Genomic DNA, 16392 nt, shown 5'->3' on the forward strand with positions numbered 1-16392 from the left:
GGATCTTCACGACCCAGGGATTGAACCAGGGTCTCCTGCACTGCAGGTGGATTGTTTACCATCTGAGCCACAAGGGAAGCCCAGTGTATGCTGTGGAAACCTAATCATCAATATACACTTTATGAGGCTTTGGTAGCATTTTAATAATTTTAGATGTTCAATATAAAGTAATCCTTTCTGGGTTTTTCTAGTAGATTGGCTCATGCAAACTTCAAACTTGGATTTAGGAAGATGGTTAATCATTAATTAATGAACATTTGCTTCTCAAATATATCTGATTTCTGTCCTACACTGAAATACCAAAACACTTCTAATATTCAGTGAATGTCTAGAGTGTATTGCACGTACTATTATTATTATGCACAAATGAAAGGAAGTTCATATAGTGATCTCAGAGAGTGGTGCACTATATATACTTACTTTAGAAAGTATGCCTTAAATTACATACTTTATAACCACAAAACTCACTTACAAATAAAACTATTTTAAATTAATTTTTAATTTTTATATTATGTTGATTAATATGACCTTTTATCTATAACACACTGTATTATAGTCTAGAATTTACCTTCATAGTTAAAGTCAGTTCTTCATCCATAAAAAATCTTGAAGTTCTCCATTTTTGTAATCCAAGTTAGATAAATTCATGTGATATATACTTACTCTGTTCCAAATATTTTAAAGCTACGTAGAAAAAATATTGCTATCCGGAAATTTTACACAATTCCTTAAAAATTATTTTAATCTAGTTAAATATTTTAGAGAGTTTTGTGACTCAGTTCAAAAGAAGAAACATTGTTAATGGCAGCTGTTTGCATAGCAACCACTTACATTCAAAACTCAGTTCAGTTCAGTTCATTCACTCAGTCATGTCCAACAACTTGCAACCCCATGGACTTCAGCATGCCAGCCTTCCCTGCCCATCACCAACTCCTGGAGATTGCTCAAACTCACATCCATCTAGTTGGTGATGCCATTTGACCATCTCATTCTCTGCTGTCCCCCTTTTCTCCTGCCTTTAGTCTTTCCCAGCATCAGGGTCTTTTCTAATGAGTCAGCCCTTCTCATCAGGTGGCCAAAGTACTGGAGCTTCACCTTCAGCATTAGTCCTTCCAATGAATATTCAGGACTGATTTCCTTTAGGATTGATTTGTTTTAGCTCCTTGCAGTCCAAGAGACTCTCAAGAATCTTCTCCAACACCACAGTTCAAAAGCATCTGTTCTTCAGCACTCAGCCTTCTTTATGATCCAACTCTCACATCCATACTTGACTACTGGAAAAACTAAAGCTTTGACTAGATGGATCTTTGTTGGCAAAGTAATGTCTCTGCTTTTGGATACACTGTCTACATTTGTCATGGATTTTCTTCCAAGGAGTGTTTTTTAATTTTATGGTTTCAATCACTATCTGCAGGGATTTTGAGCCCAAGAAATTAAAATCTGTCACTGTTTCTATTGTTTCCTCATCTATTTTCCATCAAGTGATGGGACTGGATGTCATGATCTTTGTCTTTGAATGTTGAACTGAGCCAGCTTTTTCACTCTCCTCTTTCACTTTCATCCTTTAGTTCTTTTTCACTTTCTGCCATAAGGGCGGTGTCATCTGCATTTCTGAGGTAATTGATATTTCTCCAACAATCTTGATTCTAGTTTGTGCTTCAACCAGCCCAACAGTTTGCATGATGTACTCTGCATATAAGTTAAATAAGCAAGGTGAAAATATGCAACCTTGATGTACTCCTTTCCCAATTTGGAACCAGTCGTTGTTCCATGTCCAATTCTAACTGTTGCTTCTTGACCTGCATACAGGTTTCTCTGGAGGTAGGTAAGGTGGTCTGGTATTCCTATCTCTTGAAGAATTTTCCACAGTTTGTTGTGATCCACTCCGTCAAAGGCTTCAGTGTTGTCAATGAAACAGAAACAGATGTTTTTCTGGAATTCTCTTGCTTTTTCTGTGACCCAACAGATGTCAGAAATCTGATCTCTGATTCCTCTGAATTTTGACAAAATTTTTGAGAGGACTCATTATTGAATTTATGCATACACATAGTACTAATAATTTGTACTTGAAAAATGCTTGAATTAGTCACAAAGCCAATATGTTATTACCCCTTAAAACAAAATGAAGACAAGATGCAAGAGCCATTTTAATCCATGATTTCAATTAAACTTTGTTTATGGACAAGAACAGGAAGGATATAAAACATAAAATCAGATGCAAGTTTGAGAGACATGGTAAACTTTGTTCTTGATTTGGATTAGAAATTACTTTTAGGTAAAAAACATCTTTCCAACATTAAACAAACAAGAAAAAACTTGAGTTATATTACTGTCAAGCATATTAAGGGGCTTCCCAGGTGGCTCAGTGGGTAAAGAATCCACCTGCAATGCAGGAGATTCAGGAGACATGGATTCCATCCCTGGGTTGGAAAGATTCCCTGGAGGAGGGCATGGCTACCCACTCCAGTATTCTTGCCTGGAGAATCCCATGGATAGGGGAACCTAGTGGGCTATGGTCCATAGCATCTCAAAGAGTCAGACATGACCAAAGTGACTTACCATGCATGTAAGAAAATATTAATTCTAAGTAGACTGTTATATTTTAGTATATTTTAATTTACTAAGAAAGCCATATAACAAAAAGGCATAGCTAAAAATCCAGAAGAAAATCCATATGTAATATGCTACTAAAAAAAAGTTAAGAAAAGAGGTAATAAGAGAAGAAATAAAGAACAAACATAAAACAAATAGGGAAGTAGACTTACACACAATCACACAAATAAAATGTTAATTACAAGTTGTCTGAAACCATGAGTCAATTAGTACATGAAGTACCTGAATATTAGTTATATTTAATTGTGAAAAAATGTAGAAAGCAAAACCTATAATATTAACAAGAGATCAGAAGTTGACATAAAATGTCTCACAATCTTGAAATTGTTTTAAAATAGTGCCTAAGAAAATAGTTATTATATATAGTTCTATGAATTATTTGTCTATTTCAAATATTAAATAATTCTCAGCTATATTGTTTGCACATATTTTCTCCCATTCCATATGCTGCCATTTTATTTCATTGAAAGTTTCATTTGCTGTGCAGATTCTTTGTAGTTTGATGTAGTCCCACGTTTATGCGGTCCTCTCAGGTTTATGGCTTCCCAGGTGGCCCAGTGGTAAATAATCTGCCTTCCAAAGCAGGGGATTCAAGAGATGGGAGTTTGATCCTTGGGTGAGGAAGATCCACTAGAGGAGGAAACGGCCACCCACTCCAGTATTCTTGCCTGTAAAACTCCATGGAAAGAGGAGTTTGGTGGGCTATAGTTCACGAGATCTCAAGAGTTGAAATGACTGAGCGCACACACACACAAGCCTTCTCAAGCTTTAATATACATTCAATCCACCTGGATATCTTGTGGAAATTCTGTTTTTAATTCAGAACACCTTTTTCGGACCTGAGATACTGCATTTCCAACAAGCTCCCAGAAAATGCTTATGTTTCTGGCCCAAGGATCATAGCCTCAATATCAAGAATGTTAGACACATACTCATATGTCTTATGAGAGTCATGCAAAAGAGAAAAACATCTATTCTGGCTAAATAATTATTATTTTGGTGTCTGTTGTAGTGAACTTGAATACTCCTATTATAATATTTGCATGTCTTAATGTAGTGCCTGCCAGAGGAGAAGCCACAATAAATGGCTGACATTGCTTATATTAATCCTGTTTAATTAATAGTAATTATTGAAAAGTAATGCTTCAGTTTAAAAAAATCGTAGGGTTTTCTATCAAATAACTTAAAAGCTCTTTTCAAATTATTCCATGCTTTCTCACTTTAATGTGCACATACAGTCATTTACACACATACATAAACACACTTAAATGTTAGACATATGTATTTGTGTGTGTGTATGTATTACTTGTATGTTGGTATATCAGGTAGTATCCTAAAAAGGTAGTACTGCCTAATATTTAGAAGGCAGTCTGTAATCACATTTACTTCTTCCATAAGTGATGTGTGAGCCCCAGTCAGGAATTGAGAAATTCCTCAGAGATCAGATCTGAAGCATAGCTATTATGAATTGCCCATGCATTGAAATATAACCTCTTATCCCCATGGAAAACTCAAGGAATTAGTATCCAGTATTATTGGATAAGAATTTAAATACATGATTTAGCCATGGCTTTAATACAATTTAGATAGTAAATTATAAGATATCATGTACTTCAATTATATTACATAAATAATGGATAGGAAGAATAAAAGTAGAAAAAATTATTGGACCAGTAATTTTAAAATATCTAATTTGATATAACCAGAAAAGAAGAAATTCTTTAAGACAACCTGTCTACATTGTTAAATAGATTAGGACTAAAAAAAAAAAAACTTCTAAGTAAAATTATTCTCCATTGGTCCATAAATGCTCCATAATTTTCAGAGAAATATGAATTCTCTAAATAGATAATTAATATCTAATTATTTATCAGTGACTATTGCTAAAGCATTGGGAGATTAAGAAATAATTTAGATATTATCTATTGGATAAACAGATATTGAGGTATATACTCCCAGTGATTAAAAATAATCATTTGAATTATTAAACTTAATTTTTGTTATCAATAGATACAAAGCTACAAAACTGAGAAGAAAAGTATGTAATTCTTTAGTGAGACATAATAAGTAAACAGTTACCTTTGGCAATGCTAAATGAAGGAAGAATGAATTTTCAAATAACTAAACATAATAATTATTTGCATAAGTAAATGGCCTTACAAATAATATTTAGCGTATGTAAAATATCTAATGAGAAATTAGATTAAACTATGCTTTTGGCAATATTATAGTTTCAGTGTAAATCATGTTAATTCTGATTCACAAATTTTCTTTCTCTTCTCTGCCTCTCCTTTTCACATGTCAGCTCATTATATCCAGACTTTTGCACACACTATTGTAGAAAAACTGCTCATTCAGAGGTCAAAATGATGTCTTAGTTCCCAAATTCAAAAAACTTTGAATTCCATTTATTTCTCTGTAGCATGTTCTCAAAATTCCCTCCTCCTCGAGCTTCTGCAGTTCCATTTTACCTGTTTCCACGTTTTCTATAGTCCTCCTTTCTATACTCATCTTTCTGTGTCTATGCTTTACATACTGCCAGTTGCCATTCCTATCCTCCTTTCTTTTCTCTTATCCTCTGTGTTTCTCAAACTTATTTTGTTCACTGACATCTTTGAAATTCCAATGAGCTATGGTCCTTTTCCCTAGAGAAAAATAAGTACATACCAAATTTTAGGTGTGGTTATAGATGATTCCCTGGTGGCTCAGAGGTTAAAGTGTCTGCCTGCAATGCATGAGACCCTGGTTCGATCCCTGGTTAGGGAAGATCCCCTGGAAAAGGAAATGGCAACCCACTCCAGTACTCTTGCCTGGAGAATCCCATGGAGGAAGGACCCTGATGGGCTGCAGTCCATGGGGTTGCAAAGAGTTGGACATGACTGAGCGACTTCATATAGGTGATTCATGTATCCTTCAAAAGCCATATGTAAGATGTCCTCAATTTACTCTGCTTCATAAAATTTCTCATAGATTCATATGGCTTTCATGACTTTGTATATGCCAACAAATTCCAAAGGTCTTCTAGTTCAGTCCTATTGCGCTCACAAGAGCTACAAATTTCAATTAGATAAACTCCTTTAACGGAAAGGTTGATATCTCAAACTCTGCGTATATCCATTAAGTGAATTTGCCATAATTCCCCCACCAAAACCTCCACTGTCCATCTTGATTGATGACCCCATATACCCTAAGTAATAGTCTTATTCTTGGCATGTCCCCCATCTTAACTCCATAATAAAAACTAAATCAATAAATCAATCAGTGCATTTTGTTGATTTTTGTTTCTTTGTAAATATTGCTTTCTTTTGTTTCTGTCATCATCACTACAATCTCTGACCAGGCTCTCTGCATCTCTGAAATTATTACAATAACATCTAGTCTTTAATCTCTCTTCTCTGAGCCATTGATCATTTTAACTTGCTTAACAAGCTTCAGTGACTCCCCATTGTCTACAGAATTAAACAAATAAGAAACACACTAGCCATCTAGTTAACGTATAGCACAACATAGTTTACATATATCACTTTTATGCTAATGCCTAATACAGTGAGAATTTAACTCAAAAATCTCTTTAAGATTGTCCTCTGTTTACTGAATCTCACAGCCTCAGTGGATTCTATTCTCATGGTACACATGAACCTTCAGAAGCAGGCCCAAGGGGGCAGATAAGGGTTTTTTCCATCCTACTAGCCACCCCTAACTAACTCTTTTATCTCTTGCCTCTTCATCCTATGAAAGAGGCAGATACTTTTTTCCTTTTCCCACTGCAGATGGAAGTGATAATGTGATCCAGTTTTGGACAAAAAACCATTATAGTCATCGGGACAGAAACCTTCTCCATGATGAAGAGAGAGAGAAAGGTGTAGAAAGAAATCCACTTTCACTCCCTTACTGACCTTTCTGCTCTGGTCATCATAAGAATGCAATGTCTGAAGCTGTAGTGGTCACTGTTTGACCACAAGGTGACAAACCCAAAGAAGAAAATCAACACTTCCATGTTGGACGGGAGGGGTGGAAAGTGCTTAGATTCTTGATGACATTAGAAAACCCCTGAACTAACTGGATGGCAGATTAAGCAAATAATAAACTTTTTTCTTAATAGTTAAAGACACCATTAGTGGTTTTCTTGTTGTTTATAGCATAAACCATAGTATGCATGCTCAGGTGCTCAGTTGTTTCCAACTCTTTAAAACCCCATGGACTGTAGCCCACCAGGCTCCTCTATCCATGGGATTTCCCAGCCAAGAATACTGGAGCATCTGCAAGTTTTAACCAATGCAATGAGACGAAAAAAAAAAAAAAAAAAAAAAAGACACAAAAAGTACAGTTGTTAGTAGTTGTTTAGTTGGTCAAAATGTTTGTTTGGATTATTCCATAAGATGTTATGGAAAAACCAGAAAGACCTTTTTGGCTAACCCAATAAAATCAAAAGAAACGATTGATCACAAGGGTGTTTGAGGGTAGGCTATGGCTCAGACGGTAAAGTATCTGTCCGCAATGCAGGAGACCTGGGTTTAGTCCCTGGGTTGGGAAGATCTCCTAGAGAAGGAAATGGCAACCCACTCCAGTATTCTTGCCTGGAAAAACCCCATGGACAGAGGAGCCTATTAAGCTATAGTCTATGGGGTGGCAAAGAGTTGAACATCACTGAGCTACTTCCCTTTCACTTTCACTGTTGATACTGGAGCAAATTGCCATTTCCATCTTCAGGGGATCTTCCCAACCCAGGGATAGAACCCTTGTCTCTTATATCTTCTGAATTGACTGCTGGGTTCCTTACCACTGGCATCACCTGGGAAGTCCCATAGAAAATGATAAACTACTATTCTAGTCTCATCTATTTTAATTTTCACCTGTGTTCCAGATCTGCAAATAGAATTAAATGTCATTTTCCCCAATGTGATAAGTATTTCCATACCCGCATTATTGTAGGATAGCTTTGTGCCCAGACCCTCACCCTTTGCCTTATGCTTTCTGATGACTACCTCTTCCTTTGATATCCGGTGACATCTCACCTCTTTCAAACCTGTCTTATTGTGATAGAATTCTTCTATGTTAGCCTAGTTCATTGAAAAATCATAGGGGACTCATAAAATAGTATCTGGTTGCCTAACCGTGAACTCTTTTAGATTCTGTTTCCTCAAGGCTGAGCATTCTATTCCTGTGTTTCTTCAGTTTTAACAAGTGCTTCTATTTAGAACACAGCAAGTGCTATATGGATATATGAATTCCAAAGCTTAAGTCATTTTGGGGTATCATTGCAGCATTTCCCATTTTTGTTGTTATTTTGTTTTCAAAAGGTCAAAATTATTTTGAAGAAATTTTCTAGGTCATTTTATACAATAATTCATTTCCAGTGGAATTGAATATGAATCTGTCATATTAAAAATGGATATAGTTAAGAGAAAATTCATTTTCCCTGAAATATGAGGGGATCACTGGGCTCTGAATATTGAATGCTGTGTCCTTAAATCTGTTTCCTCTGAAGCTGTGAGATAGAACTAGGCAGGTAAGCTTTCTATTGTACATATATATCCTCTCTCACACAACATATAATTTATCATTACATTATAATAACAATTTAGTTTATCTCCCTCACTAGATTTTAAGCTCTTTGAGGTCAAGTGCTTGGTCTTATTCACTCTTGTATCACCCACATTTTATTCAGAGCCTGGTTATATTTACTAATCCAAGAAAACTTTTCCTTCAAATATATTCTGAAATTATAATATCAAAATACCTCATCTCTGTAAGTCTGAAGTTTAAAATTTAAATTTAAACATACCCATGTAAGTATTTCATAATTGTATGCTTTGAACTGCTTTCCCAAATTCTCCCCAAAGCTAATTATATTAATATTCCAGAATTTGTGACTAGTTCAGTGCAGATGTCTTTTAAGAGAAGCATAGGACTAAAATGGTGATGTTGTCATTCACCCAAGAAAGGGTAACTCAGACAAGACAGGACTTAACCTACCCCTGGAGACTACACCCTAGCTCTGCAGGACATTAAGCCCTTGCCAATTTCTGTAATCTCTTCTCAAAGATTGCAAACCTCATCTCCCCAGGGTTTACAATCCCTGACAGTCTGTAAACCAGCAGGTATAAATTCTGCTTCTAATTTGTAATTACTGGGTCCACATCCCAACAAGATAGATCAGACATTATTGAGATTGCCTTTATTTAATTAGCGGACATGCCTCCCTCTAAATATAAAATGGTACCATTTGAAATAATAATGTCATGAAGCCTTCAGGTTGCTTTTAAGCTTTTTTTTTTTTTTTTTTTAAATCGTCCTGTTCACTTGCTGGGTCTGTGTTTAACTGTTGATTATTAGCACTAATATTATTAATGCTCGATTCTATGCATATTTTAAAGAAAATTTGTTTTTGCTAGGAAAAAACAAGAAAGCAGGTTATGGAATGGAGACTGTCGGATCTTAAGGTTTTTATCCCTTCTCTGAGCACATTCCCTATTATTAATGTATATTATTACTTCAAGTATGTCAGAAAAGGAGACAAACAGTCAGAGGCAGGAATTTCTCCCTAATTCACTCTGCCTAGCCAGCAAAATGTAACGCAAAATTATTCAGGAGAAAAATACAATTTTCTGTCATCTCTGTCATACACTGATAACAAAGCTACAGGCTAATATGTTTTGATATTTTTGTCACTCGTTTATCATGTGACCTTTCATGCTATCATTAATACAGCTGAGGGACAGAGCAGATACACTGAAATCAGGGTGTGGAGAAGTCAGATTGCTTCCCTAACAACCAACGGTCAGTCACAGCAATTTATGCTTTTCTCCAGAATAGCCCTGACTGAAGAAGAAGAATTGTTATTAAAATTTGATATTACTGTCTAGGTTCTGCCACCTAGAATTTGCAACTTTTAGCAGTGATGGGAATACTGGAGGGTTAATAAATTTCCCTTTGAATTATGATATTAATACAATACAACGTTCCTGTTCAGATATTCAGAGGATATGTATGAAAAAATGTATCCTAGACATTCGAACATTGACCATTAGTCATACTCCGATTTGGTAAATCCAGAAAGCACATTAAAATACGATTGTTGAAATTGCTCTGTGTGTGTTCAACAAAAACTGTTGATATTTTGAAAGTATAGATGAACCAAAATAATTTGTGGTACTGGAGACTGTGGTGCGGATACCGAAAGTTTAATACATCTTGTGTTTTCTTTGATGATAAATGATATCTAGTTTAAATTTGCATGCAGTCTAACACCATTTCTGACAATAGTCTAGTTTTTATGTTGCCTGTGGAGGCTAGACTGTTAAAAATCCAATATAAGACTAATTTATATTTGACATTAATGAGTTAAGAAATGTTTTATATAGTACATCAGGGCAGGGAAAGAACTTTACAGGAATATGCTAAAATCAAATTAGGTCTGAATACCACCATTATGTACAAAAATTAAAAAAATCCTTTCCTAGTCTTAGCCAAGAGCTAGTACAAAACTCCATGTTTTTAATGTTTATGTTAAGGCAACCATATTGTTTTATTTTACACCATATAGAAATAAAATGAAAATAAAGTATTAGTACTTTTAAAACATGTACATCTGTTAAAGGTTTTGAAAAAAACTAGAGTTTTGTTATAAAATTATTAATAGTAATCTAAGCTCTGTCTTATTAAACACAAAGATCATTCTGTCCTTATGAAGAACATTTTAAAAATACAAATAAATCAGAAAATGACCTTTCAATAAGGAAAAAAAAAAAAAAACAAGTAACAGTGACAGTTTTATATAGAAGAATTGTTAAGTAGGTCCCAGAGAGACTGTGAAAATGTATAGTGAATACTTAAATCTTATTTTAATATGTATTATGTAAGTTACAGAGCATTTTTTAGGCTCAAAGTCAGTATTTATTTACTACTTTGATAAAACCACTAGTGTAATGGTTTTTAAAAATTAATTTTATTTTGAATTTTTGTTTAAGCTTATTTTAATATTATGGCAAATAAAGTAAATTTCACACTTCAAGCCAGGCTTATAAGTAAAAATCATTTATGTGTGTACTTTGTTGGTAATATAGTGTTTACTTTGTTGGTAATATATTCCACTTATTATTTTATCTGAAATATGTAATTTTATCATAAATATTTTATTGCATAATATGATTCAGACTTGTACGCATCTGTGAGAATATGCTCACATCAGAAACAAACACAGAACATTTTAGTAAAAATCTATGTGAGTGAACCCATGTTAATTAACAGATCATTCAGGAAAATGTTAGCTTTATAAATTACAGAATTTATTTCATTGAATGGTTTCTAACAAACCTCATTAACAAATATAAACTTATTTATATAAAAATTAGAGCACTTGATATTTATGTCACATATGTACTAAATGTTATATTTTAATATAATGTTCAATCTCACTTAGTATCCTTTCATTATCCTGTCCTCAAGCAAGGATTTTCTAAGGCGAATTTTCATATGACTTCTCTATCATGACACATAACTTTGACGTGGAGAAGAGGTCCAATTGGCGGGTTAGTGTGGATTCAGTGTGTGTCTGGTTCATCCCCCTGAATCCCATGAAGAGATTATTCACCAAAGTGAATTTTACAAAATTCCATTTTTCATTTATATCACAGGAGGGCCTGAAGCTGGTTATGAGAAGACAGTGGAATAGATTGGGGAAAAGAAAATGAATAGGAAGATCTCTACTCTCCAAAGACAAATATCCTGCATATAAAGCAAAGACAGCCAAAGAAGTTTGTGTTAGGTCATTCCAGAAGTGAGTTCTAAATGACTTAGCCTCATAGGGATGCAAAAAATACACAAATGCTTGCCTAATTACCACGTAAGGTAGTTTATGGAAATAGATTCTTTATCATTAGCATAATTTAAAGGAGTTTTTTCTTTTTATTCACATGTAAATCTTACCAAATAAAACATTATATTAATTTATGGAAATAGTTTACAAGTTACATATTACTCTATATACATATTTTTTTCTGCTTTGGAGTAGAAGATTGATGGTGCAAAGCCAGATAGAAGAACAAGATCCTAAGTTCAGCTTCTACACACAGCTTCCGTAGAAAATGTATTCTGCTTTCATTGTAATTATAACATTATTATAAAGCTATGAAATTAAGATGCTTTTTTTTTTTTCCAATTCTATGATAGAATGCTTAACAGAAAACTGTGATTTCAACTCTGGTATTCCTGTTTGCATATAAATAAAGCCAGAGTCACAAACAAAGCCAACAACCTCACATACTTGCCTTCAGTGGTAAAGGATGGAAAGCCTGCCTGCTACCAATCAGCAAGTGGTTGCTATGGTTACAAGGTCAGGAAATATGCCTTTTCCCCAGTTGTCCAAGGCTTGCACATGTCACTTTTGAAACTATGAATTTTATATACAGGTCAGGAGATGCATACCAAAGAAATAAACAGTGAACTGGACCATAATGACAGCTAACGTTCAAACGTCCTTGGATTTTTAAAATATCTAGCCAAATGCTTTCTGTTATTTTAAATATATTGGATTTTGTTTGTCTATTTTTTGTACATATTTTTTGAACAATTTTTTTGTCTAAAGAAACTTTATATGGTAGCTTCAAATTATATCTCATTACTGTAATCAGACATTAACAATTTGTTTCAGGAAAGTGCTTTTTCTCCTTGTAGAACTATTTTAAATAACAACAATGGAATATCATAAAAATATAATACAACAGAACTTGTGAACATAGTATAAAAACTATCCTATGTAAAAATTAATACTGCTATGTTTATCTCTAAACAACAGTAGAGTGTTCTTCTTAAAAGAGGAGAATGTTTCTGCGCCCACAGTGCCAAATTTGTGAGCTTTTAAGAATATATTATTTGAAGGTAAGTTGAAAATTAGTAAATTATAAACAAAATCTTATCTGTGAATCAATGAGAAAATTGTTGAGTACATGAGTCCCAGACCTCTCAAGGGAATTAATGCTTTTTAGCATATAAAGCAAGGGAAAGGAACTTGATAATTATTTAAGAATTGATATTACTTAAAAATTTATTCCTTCTGTGGTAACTTATTAATCCATTCATATTAAGTTTAATATTTATATTGAATTTTAAGTGTAGCTTTTGAGTTTTAATTTATAGAAATTATCATTTCTTTACTTTAGAATATGTTCCATTTCATGAATACTAAGAAAAAGAAGGAGCAAATGAATTCCAAGTGAAATGATCCAATATTATTTACAAAGTGCTAGATAATTGCTTCAATGCAAATGGCTTTGTGGAACTGCTTTACCTGTGTAAATACATGTCTTTATACACTAAATCCTTATCTGCGGGACTCAAGGGGATGTCTACCCATTTGAAGTATGACTAATGTGTGTCATTTAAATAATAGGGTACAGTTTGGCATATTTCTCACATATTACAAATGACTATTGGCTATATGTGATTAATTAGTATTATAAGATTCACATACAGCTTTACAATAGATATTTTTCTTTTCACAACAGAAATCAGTGATTTTGTACATCTTTTCAATTTGAAGTGGGTTTTACATTGTCATAATTGATACTGAAAACTTAAAAAAATTGCCCTAAATCACAATGAACAACACTGGCCTCTTTTTTTTTTTTTCTGGATTGCTGTTTTTGTTCAAATGAACGTTTCTTTTTTCTTTCTCTCTTTCTTCCTCTGTTTCTCTCTCTCTCCCTTCTCTCTCCTTTGGGTCAGGAAAGATTAGTGCTTACCTTGATAACAATCCCTCCAATTTTTTTTTTAAACTGAAAGCAGCATTCAAATGAGAAACTAAGTACATTTCTTTTCAACAGGCAATTTACCCCATGATGAGATATGCTTTCACTTATTTTTCTTTGACATTCTAGCATCTAGCCGCACAGCAGGTAACTGAAGGGTAGGCTTCAAATAAAGGATAACTACATTCTTACATTAATAGATGCCATTGTTTGACTATGTCATATTATTGTAGCATTTAGTTCTTTTAATTGTGCTTTAAAATTATACATGATAAGCTGATTCAGACAAAGCGAGAAAAATACCAAAATCAATTGTGTTATCGTTATTGTTCTATTTATACACATCTGCTTACATATACACCAGCTGTTCTCTAGGCATGTGGTTTTTGGAAATTAAGAAAATATTCTGGACCATTTTATTTAAATGCAGGAAAGCTCAAAATATTTAAATTTCAGTGAACTGACACTTTATGCATTGTATTTGTCTGATGTAAAGAGTAAATACTCTAGCAAATATAAGTATCATATTCTATTTCTCCATATTAAGATTTTTGCTGTGTAAAATAAAAATATTAATAGATCTGTTCACCCAAAATACTATTTGAAGTGAATGTAAACACAGCGCTGTTAATCCTGGGGTTTTTTTCTTCTTTTTCTTTATATAGTTTCTCCGGAAAACTGCTTCATACTCTCTTATAAGCCTCTGCCCTTCTTTTTGGTGACCTTTCTGTATGGCCAAATGAGTCCAGGGTACATGTCTTGTGGCCTGCGTGCAACCTTGCCCATTAGCCAGTCCCCAAACCTTTGATGTGAAACATCAGCCCTATGATTTCTGTGGTTCATTCATTTTTGTGTTTCTCTAACGATCTCTGCCCCAGCTCTGAATCCTGCCTTTATTGTAGACAGAAGTGACAACAGGCAGCCCTGTCTTTCATTTCCTTGATGTACTTTGTACTGTGGTATGGCTTTTGTTAGTATTGATGCAAACATTACCATAAACCACCACCTAGGGACTAGAAACAATTGACTAACTGTTTTCAAATCCAATACACTTAAGTTGATCAGACACAAAGTTTAAGTACAGTTAGCTATAACGGCACCGATTCTGTGTGGTCCCAGTCTCTCTAGACTACAAAATAAAGGTCAGTGGAATGTGGATGCTTATGTCAAGACAGCCTGCAATGAAATTTATTCAAGAAATGAATATTGGACCAAGGACTCATTCTTTTACTTTGACGTTAGGAAGTGCCAATTCTGTTTCCCGGTCTATTTTAAATGATTTTCTCTCTGTCTACTTAAAAGCTCATTCTTAATAAGAAAAATGGGCTGGCATGTAGTAAAAAAGCAACTTTTTTACTAAGAGTACAGATTTTCACCAGAAGTGCAGTTCTCATTGACAGATGTTAAAATGTTTTACTTAGATTCTACATTGCAAGCTCACCATCACTGAACTTATTATAATAATTAATGTGCCATAGCAAATAGAAGAGTTACAAAGGTAACTATAGTATAAATGCAAAACTGAGCCTGACCCTTATTGTGCAAAGAGCAGAGGCCGGGTCATTTTCTTTTTGAGTCTTGTGAGATCCTATATTCAGGGCTTTGTGGAAAGGCTATTCAGATTTACTTTCCCAGATGATACTTTAAAGATGTCAGCTCAATCTTTGAAGTTTCCTGCTAAAACAATTCACTGAGAAAATGAGCAATTAAAAACACAAAGATGAGGGAAATGAAGTAGACTAGACACCTCCTGTTTCTCAATCTCTAATTTTACATTAGATATGCAATATATTTTCACTGGATTCCAAATTACCTTGTTAAACATTCTAATACTTTTAAAATTCCATCTATAAAATATAAATAGGCAGTTTAGGAATATATATTAAAACCTTAGTATTATTTTTGAAATAAGGTTTTGGCTTAAGTATAACATCATTATACCAAAAAATATTTTTTATAAGAACATAGATTTTTGAATTGCTATTTTGAATACAGCTCATCATCAAAGTAACACAACTGTGCGATGTATGAGCTCTATAGATAGATATAGTTTTACATCTTTTATCTTATTTCTATCTTTAAACAGCTATGATATCCAGTAATTTAAATGTAGCTATTAGTAAAAGTAAGCTTCAAATTAGACAATGGGAAATTAAATTAGATTTTGATATTGAGCCTGAGATTATTTTATCTATATCAGAAGATATTTGCATGCTGCACAGACATCTATAATTATAATACTCTACATATTAAATAATATTTAAATAGGTCTGTACACCTAATTTTACTAAAATTCTGCATTTGAGACATGTTTTTTCTATTAATAAATAAACTATAATTATTTTATGAAATTGCATTTATTATATTTACATTATACTAAATTTGCTGAACCTACTCAGCCATTCTTCAGTAGACAGCTTCATCAAGTTCAATTCCTATCACATAGACACAAGAGAGCCAAAGTGATTTAAGTCATGAGTTCACTATGTCATACCCTTCTTGACATCATTTTATTTTTTAACCATCTTCCAATGGACCATATAAGATGTATAGGGGTTGATGGTTTAGGTGACTGAATTTATGTCTAGAACCTCTTGCTGAATTGCCAAATAATTGTATTCTGAAAGCAGATTTGGTAGGTTAAGTGTAATCATTAACCAACTGAAAATATGTATTTAATATACACAAATACTTAAAATGATTATTGCTTGTGATTAATAATCTGATGTGGCCAGCTATAATTAAAACCTTTAAGAATAAAGGCTTTATAGTTAAATAATGCAGCCTTATTTACAATGACATGTATTCTTTTCTCTGGTATCACAGTGGCAGTCATAAGAATTTTAACTAATTTCACAAATGTGTATAAAAGGAAAATATTTAAGTTCAACTAAGCATTTAGTCTATCTATTTAATATGTAATTTGTGATTACTTGATTACATGATTTACTTACTCAATGCTTATAAAATTAAGAATACTATACTCAGGGAGAGAACAGTCTTTGGAAATATTTTAAATAAGAATAAATAT

At 33.4% G+C, this 16392-nt stretch overlaps 1 non-coding gene across 1 annotated transcript; it reads left to right on the forward strand.

The window, feature by feature from the left end:
* Positions 1–5307: 5307 nt before the first annotated feature.
* TRNAC-GCA (transfer RNA cysteine (anticodon GCA)) lies at positions 5308–5379 on the forward strand. The gene has a single exon. It is a non-coding gene; the product is annotated as a tRNA-Cys (tRNA).
* Positions 5380–16392: the final 11013 nt, after the last annotated feature.

Source organism: Capricornis sumatraensis, chromosome 11 (assembly GCF_032405125.1).
Source record: "Capricornis sumatraensis isolate serow.1 chromosome 11, serow.2, whole genome shotgun sequence".
Lineage (NCBI taxonomy): Eukaryota > Metazoa > Chordata > Mammalia > Artiodactyla > Bovidae > Capricornis > Capricornis sumatraensis.